This window comes from Miscanthus floridulus, chromosome 4, assembly GCF_019320115.1.
Source record: "Miscanthus floridulus cultivar M001 chromosome 4, ASM1932011v1, whole genome shotgun sequence".
In the NCBI taxonomy this organism is placed as follows: domain Eukaryota; kingdom Viridiplantae; phylum Streptophyta; class Magnoliopsida; order Poales; family Poaceae; genus Miscanthus; species Miscanthus floridulus.
Genome location: NC_089583.1, coordinates 122,558,491 through 122,574,116, shown reverse-complemented (window position 1 = coordinate 122,574,116; position 15,626 = coordinate 122,558,491). Strand labels below are relative to the sequence as shown.

At 42.8% G+C, this 15,626-nt stretch overlaps 2 pseudogenes; both read right to left on the bottom strand.

Moving 5' to 3' along the window:
- Nucleotides 1-657: 657 nt before the first annotated feature.
- LOC136549249 (uncharacterized) lies at nucleotides 658-2,514 on the bottom strand (annotated as a pseudogene).
- An 811-nt stretch (nucleotides 2,515-3,325) lies between these two features.
- Nucleotides 3,326-8,827, bottom strand: LOC136552955 (T-complex protein 1 subunit zeta 1-like; annotated as a pseudogene).
- Between the last annotated feature and the right edge of the window lie 6,799 nt (nucleotides 8,828-15,626).

The following is a 15,626-nucleotide window of genomic DNA, read 5'->3' as shown; positions in this document are numbered from 1 at the left end:
CCGGTCGCATCTTTCAAGGAGGTCGGAGGGCGCGGCTCGGCAAGCTGCCCTAAAGGAGGCGGTGGACGCCAGGAAGAAGAAGAGAGCTGAGAAGCCTCGAAGGAGGCATGAAAAGGAGAAGGAGATCACCCGGTGGGTGCAGGCCGGGGAGAATAGGAGCGACATGGAGGTAGAGCTCAAGTCAGAGGAACCCACAGAGATGGGTGGCGACGTGAGCTCTTCCGAGGATGGAGGAGGCCGGGAGGTCGTTGCGACCTTGGTGGAGCGTCGTGAGCCTGCGGTCGCATCCATCAGTGGCGGGCGGGACACGGAGAGGCGCGGCGACGTCCCCGCATCAAGGAAGGGTGTTGCCATTTCATGTGCTTGTTGTTCGCTTCAATTACCTGAGGCATGTTAGGTTTAGTCCAGGCTAATTTGGTACATGTTTTCACATGCCATTTCATGTGTTGTGCGTGTCAAATTATGTAATGCACTACTTCATTATGTTTTATTTGTAGTACGTGAACTCGTTTCACTACCTCCACAATATTAAAATGAATATTATGACCATAAATAATGAAAACAACAACACAATGAAAAGTCCAATACTATGGCATATTAAACAACACAGTGATAATAGAAGTACATGCCGACAAACTAAATAACGCAATATATGACCTAAGTACGTCTATAATTAAAGTGCAGTACATGACAACACAATGAAAAGTCCAAGACTAGACAACATTCTTCATGAATAAACCATAGAACTAGCAAGTCATGGAGATTACTGAATCCAACGAGACCACTTTCCCTTCCTCAGGGCATCAGGATTCTCCTCCATCGCTTCTTTCGCTCGGCGCGCACGCTCAAGCTTCTTCTCCCTCTCCTTCCTGTACGGAGCAACACGCCTCATTTCCTCCTCTCCCTCATGCTCCTTTTCTACAGCCTTCTCTCTGCGTCTCTTCTCCATCATCTCCTTGTCATCTGCCTCCCACTTCAACAGTTTTTGTATCCACTCCTTGTCTTCCTGCTTGATCTTAGTGTCGATCCACTGCTTAAAATCACGGAGCGGTGGAGGGGTTTGCAATACATTCAAATGTTACACACCAAATAAATCATGCATGATTTAACGACACAAAATAATTATTACACAACATTAATTTCTCATCATCTTGTTAGTGCGACGCTGACGAAGTGTAGGCTCAAACGCAAAATTGGCACACATCCAATACCTCTGCCTATACGTGTCTTCTTCATCAGACTTGACTACCTTGCAAGAATCACCGCAAAAGCACATGGACACTGGAACACCACTAGGCAGAGGCAATGTGTCGAAGACATTTCCGGTCATCCGGCCATAACTACAAATGAGCCGATTTTGTTCTAAGAACCAAAAGCCATTAAACCCTAAAACGAGGGTAAATGAACCAATAATATAACACGATTGATAGAGATTATCTTGTTTTACTAGCTTTACCACACCTTTACATCCTACCGTTACATAATATAAAAAAAATCACTTCAAACAATAAGTACTAACGTATTTAGGGTTGCAAAATACACGTAATATATACCAAACCAATACGTAAAAAATGAGGAGGGGAGAGATGATATCTTGCTCTCGAAGATCTATGGATCAAATCCAACTTTTCAAGGTTAAATTGCTTGATTCAAAGAGATTGGACGGGTTGGGGAGAGAAAAAAAACTCGAGAAAGAGGAGGAACAAATGAAAGGAGCCTAAATCAAACTTTTGTCGCTTCTCCAATCAACTTTTTGTCGCTTCTCCTCCTCGCATGCTCTGTTTTGGTATAAGCTTCTCGCCGTTCCATTTCTAGTTGACAGATGATGGCATCACTGAGTCGGTGTTGACTGGCGAATCAGTCCTCGGATCGGGGTTGGCAACCTGTGCATTGGGCTCCTCCTTCCACAAATCAAGGTCACCTAGCCGCGAATCACTCGACGAGGGGTGAATCGGACTCGAAAATGAACGAAGCTGAGAAGAACGACCAAGGCGGAGAAGCAGACATAGAAGGACAGCGTCGATGGAGAAGGGCAAAGGCACAACACGACCCTCTCATTCTCGGTGGCAGTCCGGATGGTGAGCTCTTTGCGTGGGCACAAGCAGATCGTCAAACGAACCAGCAGCTGCGATTCCTCCTTGGACGATCGTTGATGGACCGTGGACGTCCATGCCAACGCCAACCGGCCGTGGACGTCCATGCCAAGTGCAAGTGCAAGTGCAAGTGCAGCGCGGCAGGTGCGGTGGTGGCCGATGATGGCGCCACCACCAGGTCCGCGTGGAGCGTGGTTGGCTGGCTGGCCGGCCGTCCGCCTCTCATCTCGCCGTCACCCCCTGTGCGGTGACCGAGAGATAGAGACGAAGCGCCGGCGTCGCGTCGGCCAGGAACGGGAAGGGCGGCCGTGGATTTTGGTCACCTGTCCGCGGTCCGGCTGTCACTGCCACGGGGACCACCTGCACAGGGCGCAGCTGTTTCGCCGTAGTTGTGGCCCATGCCATGTCGCTCCTCTCCCATTTCCCAGGGTCCCTCGCGTCAGCTTCGTGGGCCCCAGACTACCATGTGCGTCCTCCCTTACGTGGTCGGTCTCCCACGTCGTATCGGTTTTGGCATTAAGTACCGAGATTGACTGTCATGATTTTTTTTCATATATATAATTGTAACTATATTTATTCAATATCAATTCTTGGACACGGATGTTTATCTTGACTTCATCAATCTTCAATATTTATTGTCTAGGTTTTTCAAAAATGTTCATGGGTTAGATATGTACTAAATCCGTCCCAAATTATAAGACGTTTTGGCTTTTCTAGATACGTTGCTTTTACTATGTATCTAGACATAGTATATATCTATTTGTATAGTAAATACGACGTATAAAAAAAGAGCAAAAATATATTATAATTTAAAATAGAGGGAGTATGATGCATTTACGAAGACGAGTTATGTTGGGCCTTGGCTGGTATTCAGCCTGTTCGGTTGGCTGGTTCATATCGTTGCTAGTTTGTGAAGAAGTATTGCTGGCTGGTTTATGTGAGAGAAAAATACTATTCCGGCTAAAAATTTACGATCGTTTACGACAAGCCATAGCCAAATGAACAGACTGATTAAAGCCGACTGATAAGTATAAACGAACAAGCCCTTAGGCTCTATTCGGCTAGCTAAATTTTAGCTAAAACTAGTTAAAAACATTATTCTAGCTGAATTATTGTAAGAGAAAAACACAGCTTACACCCAGTTTCATAGTTCGTGGACATGATTTACATGCACGTGGTCTGTCATTGTCACAGCCTAGTTTATCACATACACCAAGTCCTAGGAGAATGTATGCCACGAAAAATCCAGACCATCGATAAAACTAAAATCCCATGTAAAAATATAAGCACGCAGCAATCCAAAATTTCAAGCAACGGTACAGAACACAAGTGACAGAGAATGCAGCCTGCTTCGTGAAATGGGACTAACTGAAGCCATAACTGTATCATCCAGATCACTACTAAGCACAAAACAAAAAAACAAAAGGTACAACAAATTAGTCTCGGCTAGGTGGCAACAGATATCTAAGTCGGTTTCCTCATGTTGCGGCCTGCCCTGATCACTTCATCCACAAGCAGCAATTGAGATGCAATGATGGGTCTACAGCAAAGACCAAAAAAATCATTAGCTTGCACATCAAGGATGTTTTAGAAAGCATAGCTACAAGAACATAGAAACACAAAAACTGACAGCTGCATCACATACCCAGAGTTGATAATCTGGCGCTTCACAGAGTAATTATCGAAGATGCCTTCCATCTGGGGATCAATCGGTTCCCCAGAGTGATGGTTCAATCCCACAACTAATCCACGGTCATGCTCATTCTTAAGAAAACACAAGGAAAATAGTCAAGAACTTCCTTACTTAACTTCAAACAAAGTGAAACACCCACAAGGGGCAAATATCTTAACATACCTGGAGAGAAACAATCACATCTTGGGTATCTAAACCAGAGTTTTCAGCTAAAGTCTTGGGTATAACAAGAAGAGCTTCCGCAAATGCCTCCACCCCAAGTTGTGCTCGCTGTTGCCAAGATTACAGTATTGGCAGCATGTTGATATTGCAGCAGTAAATGTAAAGCATTACCAATGTTTTAGTGCACTTACTCCTTTGACGGTTTTCTTCACGTTGTCAATAAGATGCTTCTTTGCCGCAACCTCAAAAGCACCAGCACCCTACACTTGCCAAATGAGATGGAAAGGATAAGATGAACATATTTTTCTCGTAAAAGTCAATGGCTGTCTGCTCAACTGAAACCAAACCAAATAATAAAGTGCCTCAAGCAAAACACAAGTTCGCACATGATAGTAAACAGGATGATGCAGACCAAGGTCAGTACAATAGAAAAATTATGGAGTTGACACTAAGCAGGTTGTAAGTTTAATCAAACTTATTGTGCACACAAGGTTGACTAAGTTACCAATAACTCCAGCCAGAACTAGCGACTTCTGTCAGAGTAAACAATGATTGAACACGTAAAACAAAAGCCACAAAATCTTCTTCCTAACTCCTGCTACCTTTCACAACAGAGAAATTTACACATCATACCAGCACAACTGCTTCATCCTCAATTGTGTTCTTAACAGATCTTAGACCATCACGGACAGCATCCTTGATTTGTGCGATGGTATGGTCATTAGGTCCTGAATATGTAATGATATTCAATTCACAGCTCAATTAGGGTATCGGAAAAGACGATGCTGTTTCTCAAGAATAAACCAACCTTTAATCAGTATAGTACAAGAGCGAGGGTTTTTCACATTCTCCACAAATGTGTACTTTTCTTCTCCAAGAACATGCTCATAGACAAGACCAGCCCAGCCTAGACAATCTTCAGTCAAGTCATCAACGGAAGTTGACAGCTTCACCACCACATGCTAGCACAAGCCTCTCCATATTTCTCCTCTTTGCTCTTCGAAGAGCAATAATCTGTAAAATCATTTCAGGTCACATGCCCCAAATAGGAAAATGGATTTAACAACACAGATCATGCTATTAATAAGCTTCCATGCAAATAGCATACTCTCCACTAACAAATACATTTTTAGACATTGCCAGCCTCCAAAATGTTTTGACCACTAATATCTTGTTATTTATTTAAAAAGTACAAAAAATTATAATAAGATGAATCTAGTTAAAACATTGTATATTGCCATACCTCAAAATATATGGAGATTGGAATAGAAGTTCGAGTTGGTTTGGTTGCACAGCTTTCAGCATTTTTGCCACAGGAAGGATCATTTTGGAGCATGGTTTAATCAGACAACGCCTATTTTGTTTATTTTGGAGCATGGTTTGGTTGCACAGCTTTCAACATGGACCTTTTTTGTTTATTTTTCATCATAAATGATCATTTTGGAGCATGGTTTAATCAGACAATGCCTATTTTAACTGTTAACTTCATGAGATCCATGTTCTAAAATGAAAACCTAAATCCATTCAAGATTGCAAATTAATTTTGATCATGGAACCGACAAGCAGAAGTCAGAGTAGAGATTACCCCCGCTCTAGCAAGGAGATCCAGAGATGGAGGGTCAATGCCCTTCTGATTGATCACCACAAAGTTTTTATCACCTCCAGCACAAACCTGCATGCAAGGAAACATGAGAACAATTTTACCCACTATAATGCAGCATATGGTGAAATTAGACTCTGGGCACAAAGCATAAAACAAATTACCTTATTTTTCAACTCAATAATCCGTTTGACACGTTCATCAACTTGGCGTCTCTCTGCAGCAACCATCTTCTCCCTTTGTTCTGCGTTTGAGTAAAAAAATCCTGCATTGATTTCACTGCAAAGTTTACATGTCAGTAAGACAGTTGGCTTCAACACTACATGAAAAAACAGAAAATAATTATAAGCATATTGAACCCAATTTACTGATTACAGTTTTGGCTCACAGCAGAAATGAAATTAAGAGCTGAAGTTGGAGTAAAACAATAGAGGTTTACATAACCAATTATAAAAGGGAGCATGGACACTTGAGTTTAACAGTCCAATCCACCAAAAACATGGCTGGCGGCGATCATGATACTTAATATGGATAGCAATATTAATCACATAAAAAATGCTCCAAACACCTTTTCACACATATTCGGTGCACCAAAATTCAAATAATTACCTAAGCAATACTAAAACCAAAACATAAAAAAAAAATAACACTGCTGTACTGGTATGCACCTTTTCTCATATTCTAATGAGACATTGCAGGTCAAGATGTAACAGTTCTCTGCCCTGCGCTTCATGTCAGGGTGACGAGAACCGTGGTCCAGGACCAGACCCTCAACCTACAAGAATATCATGGCACACTTGTAAAAGTTTTGACATCCCTCCATATACCATTATCAAGTTACATTGCTATGTTAGTCCAAAGCCATTCTTTAAAGAGACTGAAATTTAGCACAATGCCATATATTGGAATGAAAAAAATGAATATGTACCAGGCGGGTGTCAACATCGAATTTGTGGCGCATGTGCATTATTTCCACCATAAAAAGATCAATTGGTTCATCTGGTTTGCGGATGCACAAAACCTATAACAGTTTTATACAGGAAATTCAAATATGCTTCAAAATGGACAGGTATAGAAACGTTTCACAGAAAAACTACAAGAGAAATCAAACGTACTGCATTCACAACAATATCCGTCAACTGATCAGCCAATCCTTCATACAACTGCAATATAGTAAGTCCATGTAAAACTTGAGTGGCACACAGGTAAATTTCTTGTGACATGGCAGATGAAAGACTGTAAGACCTTTGTCCTAAGAGTTGTTCTTGCTATCATTTTCAAGGTATCTCTGTCAGGCTCTTCACCAGTAACGACTGGCGTCTTGAACTTTTCGAGAAAATCAAGACATGCTCTCTTAGCAACATCAAAACCATCAACCAAGAATCTTGGATGAGTACCTACAAGAATAACAATTGGTTACAATATAATTATAGAAAATAGCTTATTACAAAAAAAAGGGGGCTTCATCGAAAAGGACAGCTCTCCAACTGCAAGATAGTAGAACCTTGACTTTCTAGAATATTATTTTCTTTTGCTAACTTATGTAATAACCATGAAAGCCTGGTATACATATTACTAATGTTCCCTAAACACAATGACCTGCACAAGAACTTCTCTGCATACCTTCAGGTTTACAAGAAAAAGAGAATGCTTAATCAAGACTGTTTGTGTTGCTCTCTACCTTTAAACATGGATACTGACTGCCAAGATCAAAATATTATTAACGGGGTCTCATGAATCATCACATGTGATACGAGAATCATGTGATATCCCTAAACCATTAGCAGTGCTTCACCTGCTGGGTTTCAACTCTAGCCTACCCCAACTTGTTTGGGACTTAAAGGCTTTGTTGTTGTTGTTGTTGTATATGATGAGATAAAGACTCACGCTGCACACCCATTCTTAGCCTTAATTCAATGAAATGATGCGTCACTTCAGGAATTCCAAACCACAATCCACAGTAAAATATTATCCAGAAAGATTGACATCAAGTCCAAATTCTTACTGCCAAATGGCAGCTACATCTGACATAATTGTATAGTGAGAAAATCACCTTATATAGGTAATATGAGTGTACATTAATTTCCTAAATGCCAACATGATATCTCCAATACAGTAAAAAAGTTTCAGAAACCACAAAATTAAATCAATACACCAACCCAGAGAAGATTAGACATGTTCCTAGAACAAATTAACAAAATACCTTCATCTATGCACCGCTCAGACTGCTTCATTAGCTCCCCAATAAAAAGCACAGTGGAGGTTGTGCCATCACCACTTGTGTCATCCTGTGCCACAGCCGTCCTCGCAATCATGATTGCAGTTGGGTTCTGAATTTGCTGCAAATAAATGACACAAGACATCAAATCAAAGAAAAACACCACCAAGTACAAATATCATCAATGATGTCAATAGTATGTTTCTGTGAAAGGTAGTGTCATACCATTTCCTTCAAGAGGGTGTTCCCATCCTTAGTCAGCTTCAGGTCACCAGCTCCACCCACAAGCCTGAGCAGCACAAACCAAACGCCAACAAATTGTAAGCAACCTTTGCAGCCCATAAGAAATTTTGCACCTTCTGTAATCAATTAGATAATTACCAAAAGTGCAACATCACATCAGAAAACCTAAGGCAGTGCCAAAATCAGATTAACTTTCCACTATAAATCTGAACAACTAAAACCAGCAATCGGCCAATTTGTTACAAATAAGCAAATGCACTGCCAAATGGAGATCCAATCAGAAATCGCCACGCGCAATTTAGATCACGCGGAGCCAACCAAACGAGAAGCACAAAACAAAGCGGAGACTATTGCATCTCAAATCTACAAGTGAACAGCTACACCACGAAACCTAGACCCATACCGCCGCACGAAAATAATAAAGGATCAAACCCTACGGCCCAGCGAATCTGCCAGAGGGTGATCTGGCGATCAAGCCCAAATTAAAGGGCTATGCGAGCTGGGGCGGCGGGGAGAGAGGGGAGAGGAGGGACCGGAAGGTTACATCTTGATGGTGCCCTTGGGGCCGAGGTTGGTCTTGAGCACGTCCTGGAGGCCCTTGGCGGCGTTGATGGTCATGTGCAGCGCCTCCGACTTGTTGAGCACCTGGGCGTTAGGGTTCAGCACGCGGAGCGACATGGCTGCTGCCTTGCCTCGCTTGCTCCACCCGGAGATCTCGCCAGCGGCGGCGGCGAGGTGGCGTTAGTGTTAGGATCCACACGGCCAGGCCAAGGAGGGGCGAGCGGGAGCAGTAGGGTTTTGGGCGAGTGCGGGTTGGGATCAGGAGAGTTCTTCTAGTCTTCTGGAGACATGTCGAGACGGCGCTTGTTGCCCGGTAGGGATGGGCCGTGATCTGTTTGGCCCAGGGCTGCGCTTGCACGAACAAGTGGGCCTCGGCCTGACCTTAGTGGACTGACAACATTATTAATTCCTCACTTCATCAAACATTTAAAGCAAGAACATATAATGCTTAATTTTCAAATACCATCAAGAAATAGGCTAGTCATCTACAATAATAATAATAATAATCATCTTTATTCCTGTATATCAAAATTGTCCCCTCCGCGAACCACGTCACCCGAAAAACTACCACCGTCGATTCACTCAATTCCCTACATGATTCCCCTTCCTGCCGTCCAATTTTTTTATATTTTAGCCCTTTTTTGAAAAAAAAATCACAAATATGTCCCTTGAGGTATGATTTCAAAATCTGAACCCTTAGCTCGGCGCCATCGATGGTGGCGCCGAGCTTACACGTCTCGGCGTCGAGCTTAGGGCCACGTTGGCGGCGTGGACGCTAACATGGCAGCTAGCTCGGCACCATGGATCTTAGCGCCTATCTCGGCGTCAACAATCCTGGCGTCAAGCCCTCTCTTACGTATAAACTCTCCCTTCTTTTCTCTCTTCCTCTCTCTTTCTCTCTACCGAGCCATCACCATTGCCGCACCGTCCCCGCCCGCGCCCGTGCCCGCGCCGGCCGTCCGCGCCCTTGACGGCCATCCCCGCCCGCGCCCCCTCTCCGCGCCCACGCCCGCGCCGTCCCCAGGCCCTGCAACTCCCGGCCGCGCCAGGTAAAAATTATGAATATGCAATGTAGGTACTTAGTTAGCTTTGATTGTAATATAGTAGTTTGATTATTTGTTATTTACTAGTTAATGTGATGACTCAGGTAGTTGATTTAGTTAGTGATCTAGTGAGATAGATATGTAGATAGATAGAAACATAGATACATAGGTACATAGATATAGTTAGATAGAAACATAGATATATAGGTTCTTGAGGCTAGTCCGGATACATATGGTTGGGCCTGGCAGGGAGGTTGGCGTCATATATGATAGGCATGTAACAGAACCGACCAATTATACGAAATTAAGTAAGAAAATTATCCGCCAAAGCAGACGATTTAGCAAACTTAAGCCCGTATAACCCGGTAGTCCGTGAAATCACGAAGGATTTTAAACCAACTTCCATTCCAGTCAAGATCGTAATAAGTTTAGCGGTCATCATCACATATTACATAAAAGTTCGAGAAGGTACTCAGCTAGACTTACCCGACATAACCGAAAATAAGTGACACCAAGGATTATGAAGGCTTTATAGTAGGGTAGCTGACTCATTTGCAAAAAGAAGCATTTTTAGCATTTCAAGAACCTTTCCAAAAGCATTATTGTCAAGTTAATTATTATTAACCTGTCGACTAGATTTGCACCTATACTAGAGCAAACATGTGATTAAGCCAATAAGGATAACCAATGATCATTAACAACTTCCATATTGTCATATTCATTATAACTGTCCAAGTGTTCCATTAACATTACTACGATGAAGTAACTCAAGTCAAGTGCTCACTATCCAGGAGCGATGGCGATTCAAATCAATTCCTAACCAGCTGGTGATTTATTCCTTACACAAACCTCACTCACCCGCTAAAGTGAGATATTGATCACCGAGTCAACTATCCAGAAATATCGAGTTTGCCAGGAACCACATGTACCTGGGGGCTGACCGACTGCACTTTGGTCTTATCATCTCGTCCCCGTGTCCTACCACACATGCTCCGGCACAGTGCGCTACGGGCAATCTACTCGGCACGAATAATCTCCCAGCTTCATGGTCGGAAGGTACTTTATTCGGCCAGCTAAATGTAAGGCATGCGTTCAATGTGACTCGAGGCCCAACAACGGTCGGTCCTTAATCGACATAGACGGAAAGCACTATAGTCCAAAACTCTGTAAGTCTCCGTCCGGTCTCAACTTCATTTAACACTTAGTTATACCATGACTACATAGTTATCCAAGCAGATCCAGGTAACCACCTATAGCTCGCAGGTGACAGGAAATCATCCGACTTCTACCGGTCTAAGCCAGCTAAGCATTGACTCGATTGCGGATACCAGGGTAACAAGGATATAGTATAACAAAGGTAGACAAGGTATAATGCAGCAATGGTTGCAAACAACTCCTAAACGTAATGCCTCAATTAAAGTAAAACATTTAATTAATAGTTGCAAACCGGGAGAAAATGCTCCGGGGCTTGCCTCTCTCGAAGGAGCTCGGGCGGTGATCGGGGCACTCTAGAAGTTCCTCAACGTCCTCCTCGTCGGCTTCGGGCACTTCCTGCAGCTGCACCTCGACCTGCTCCTCAGGCTCCTCGAGTATGATGACTTGGTTCTTGGTTTGCGATCTTGTATGATGCAATGTGCGTAAGTGCTTATGCCATCGGTGCATCGGATGAGATGAATACAATAGATATGCTTGAATGCAAGGTAGTCAACGTCATCCAAGAACATATACTACAAGCACATGTCATTTACTGCATTCTTTTCTACTACTAATATGCTAAGTCAACACATCTTATTAAATGCTTCAAAGATACACCAAAGCTTCACTAATTTCTTAATCACACATAAAGCAACACTTGATTAAACCCTAATTAATAATAGGTTTGAATAGTAATATCTATTTTATTGCTTAGAAAAATCTTAGAAAATTACCATAGCACAGTACTACCCTAAGTAGTCTACCATAAGATTTTCATGGTATTTGAATGAGTGGATTATCCTACACAAAAATAACAAGCTATGGCATGATTATGAACATGAAAATACTTTGTACTGTGAAAAGTGTTAAACAACAGAGGAAATATTTTTCCTATGTTCTACACAGCAAATAACCACTGTACAAAAATTATCACATGCATGTTTTATACAAATTTTACTCTCTAGCAAAAATAACAAAAATTAGCCATTAAAGGTACTTGAACTACACCTCATAATTTTTCTACAGCATATGCATGACACATATTTTTCCTAGGAAGTACATTACATAAGAAGATTAACAAACTTAGAAATCATATTTTTCTAAAGCCTATAGGTTTTTCTACACATTTTTCAAGTTATCAGCAATATCAAGGATTAAATAAAGCTCTATATAAAAGTATCTTAAAAATGACATGCAATAATTTTTTCATGTAGATCTGGTGGCAAGGGACCTAGCAAAATTTATTTCAACAAATTTAGAGCAAATTTGAGTATTCAAATATTTTCCAAATCATTTCTCTTTCCAAATAATAAAAAGAAAAACTAAAACGAAATCTTCATACTCCTACTGGGCCGGCCCGTGGGAACCATCTGGCCCACGGCCACACTTGGCCCGCTCAGACCGAGCGAAGGGGGTGCGGTGGCCTGGCTCGGGGCTTCGGCCCACGGCCACTTGGCCCAGCTCAGCCGAGGCGAAGGGCCATGCCGGCGTCGAGACGTCACGGTGGCGCGGCTCGGCCAGCGGGCCGGCGACCATTGCCGGCCGGGTCAGGGCAAGCGGGCGAGCGCATGGGGTTCGCAAGGAGGTGGTGAATGCGAGAAGGTAACTAGGAAGGGTGGAGGAGGGGAGGAAGGATGCCTTCCACGGCGGCCGAGCACGGCGGCGCCATGGCCGATGGCGGTGAAGCGCGAAGAATGCGCTACCTTGGCTCAAAAGACGTCACGACCGCGAGCACCAGGTGCCGGAGAGCAAGGCGGAGCTGGGTGCACTGGATTGCTGGCCGTGGTGGAGCATCGGCGATGAATTCACCTGGCGGGGCTACGGTGGCGCTCGGTGGCGAGCTTGCTGCGCGTGGGAGCTGAGGCTGCTGCGGCTGGCTGAGTGGGGAGGCGAGCGGAGTGGAGAGCGCAGCGCTGCTCGGTAGGTGTAGGCGGGCATGTGGGAGCAGACATAGGCCATGGCTGCCGCACAGCGAGCGTCGCCGGTGCATGGTCGACACGCGGCGGTCACGTTCTGACGCGGTCAGGACGCGGCGCGGGCGAACAGCGCGGCGCAGCGCGGTCGGCAGGCCAGACGCGCGCGGGGCTATGCTGGGCCGAGGCGAAGCACGCGGCGCTGCGGGAGGCGGGCGCTGCTGCAGGCCGGGCCGGCTTTGACCGTGGGCCGAGAAGCGAGGCGGCGGCCCATGAAGGGAGAAAAGAAATTTTCAAATTATATTTTCAAGAAATTTTCAAGTACCAGTTTTTAAATATTATTTTGAGCAAGAAAATGACATATTTTGAAAATGTCCCAAAAATAAAAGTTACTTAGAATTTAATTCTCTACATCTTTTCTTTTATGACCAAAGTCCAATTCTATCTAGATTTTGAATTAAAAATTTAAAGTCAATTTTAACTCAAAACTCGAATTTTGGAGAATTATTTTTAAAGCCAAATTTGGCAATAATTTGAATACAAACTTTGCTTCAAAAATTATGCTAAATAACTCTAGATAATTTACAATCATTGCCAAACAAGTTCTACTAACCTAGCAAGCATAATTAGGGCAAAAACAACCCTAAACAAGTATATGCAACATTTACGTTTCACAAGCATGTTTCGTATGTTTCGAAGCAGGGTTTCAGTTATTATTTACATGATTAGGTATGTATGATTAGGATGCTTGATGATGCATAATATGCATGATTTACAGTGCCTAAATGCTGGTATAACACCGGGGTGTTACAGCCCTCCCCCTTATAAAAATCTCATCCTAAAATTTGAGTTACGAACCATTTGTTATAAAAATCTTCATAAGTTTTTTGTAGATATTCTCTCGTTTCCTAAGTTGCATCTCCCTCATCATGATGATCCCACTGTATCTTGTATGTTTTCACCACACTATTCTGAGTAGCACATTCTTTAGTATCTAACACACGGACTGGTTCACGATACACCAAATCGGATTTGAGTTGGATGCCTCGAGGTTCTATTCTTTCCTCCGGAATACGCAAACACTTCTTGAGATGTGATACATGGAAAACTAGGAAGACGGTACTCATTGTCTCAGGTAACTCTAACTTATAAGCTACTGGACCTCTTTTTTCCAAGATCTTATATGGTCCTACGAATCTCGCGGCAAGCTTTCTTTGGACTCCAATCCTTTTCTTCTTCATTGGCGTGATCTTCAGATAAACATAGTCACCAATTTCAAACAGAAGAGGTCTCCTTCTTCTGTCTGTATAACTTTTCTAACATGATTGGGCTGCCTTCATATTTTGCTGAATAATATAAACTTTCTTCTCGGCTTCTTCTATAAAGTCAATACCATAATACCTTCTATCTCTAGGCTCGACCCAATTCAATGGTGTTCTACATTTTCTACAATACAAAGCTTCGAATGGAGCCATCTTGATGCTTTCTTGATAACTATTATTATAAGAAAACTCAGCTAATGGTAACCATGACTCCCATGATCCTTTAGAAGACAATACGCAGACTCTTAACATATCCTCCAAAACAGCATTCACTCGTTCAGTCTGACCATCTATCTGAGGATGATAAGTGGTACTATAAATCAAACTAGTTCCTAAGCCTTTGTGTAAATGTTCCCAAAAGTGACCCATGAACTGTGACCCTCTATCAGATACTATAGTCCTTGGTATACCATGCAACCTCACAATTTCTGTGATATACTTCTCGGCATATTAAGGTGGTCGATAAGTTGTCTTGACAGGTAGGAAATGAGCGGTCTTGGTAAGACGATCCACAATCACCCAAATTGAATCATGTCCTTTTTGAGTAGTGGGCAAACCCGAGATAAAATCCATACTGATATCGTCCTACTTCCAACTAGGAACTGACAAGGGTTGCAACATACCGGCAGGTTTCATATGAATGGCTTTCACTCGACAACATGTGTCACATCTGGCAACATATGCTGTAATTTCTTTCTTTATTTTGGTCCACCAATAATGAGGTCTTAGTTCTTGATACATCTAACTACTTCTGGGATGGATAGATAGCTTAGAAAGGTGAGCTTCATCCATGAGTTTATTCCTAAGCTCTCGATCCTTGGGAACCACAAGACGGTCATCAAACCACAACACGCCCTGTTCATCCACTTTAAAGTGCTGAAACGGCTTTTCTTTGATTTTCTCTTTGATGTGGAATATTCCCTTGTTAGTTTTCTGGCTTTCTATTATCTTACTCTCCAAAGAGCAACTAATCTGAATACTATGTAACACAGCAGGATGCATCAAATTGAACCCATCTTCAAGTAATGGCTGCACATTCAAGTAATGTGACTTTCTGCTCAAAGGATCTGCCACTACATTGGCTTTTCCAGGATGATATTGCATATTCAAGTTGTAATCCTTGATCAATTCCAACCATCTGCGCTGTCTCATGTTCAGCTCTGGTTGGGTAAAGATGTACTTAAGGCTCTTGTGATCCATGAAAATATTACACACATTACCAAGTAGATAATGTCTCCAAATTTTTAGGGCATGCACAACTGCAGCAAGTTCAAGATCATGTGTTGGATAGTTGACCTCGTGCTTTCTGAATTGATGTGAAGCATAAGCAATGACTCTCCTTTCTTGCATAAGAACATAGCCCAATCTAGTCTTCGATGCGTCGCAAAACACATTAAATGATTTCTCGATATCTGGTTGTGCTAGAACAGGAGCAGTGGTCAATAGTTTTCGCAAAGTGTGGAAAGCTGCTTCACACTCCTCTATCCACACAAACTTGTGATCCTTCTGTAGCAGACTTATCATCAGTTTGGCAATCTTCGAGAAGTCTGGTATAAAGCGACGGTAATAACCGGCTAGTCCTAA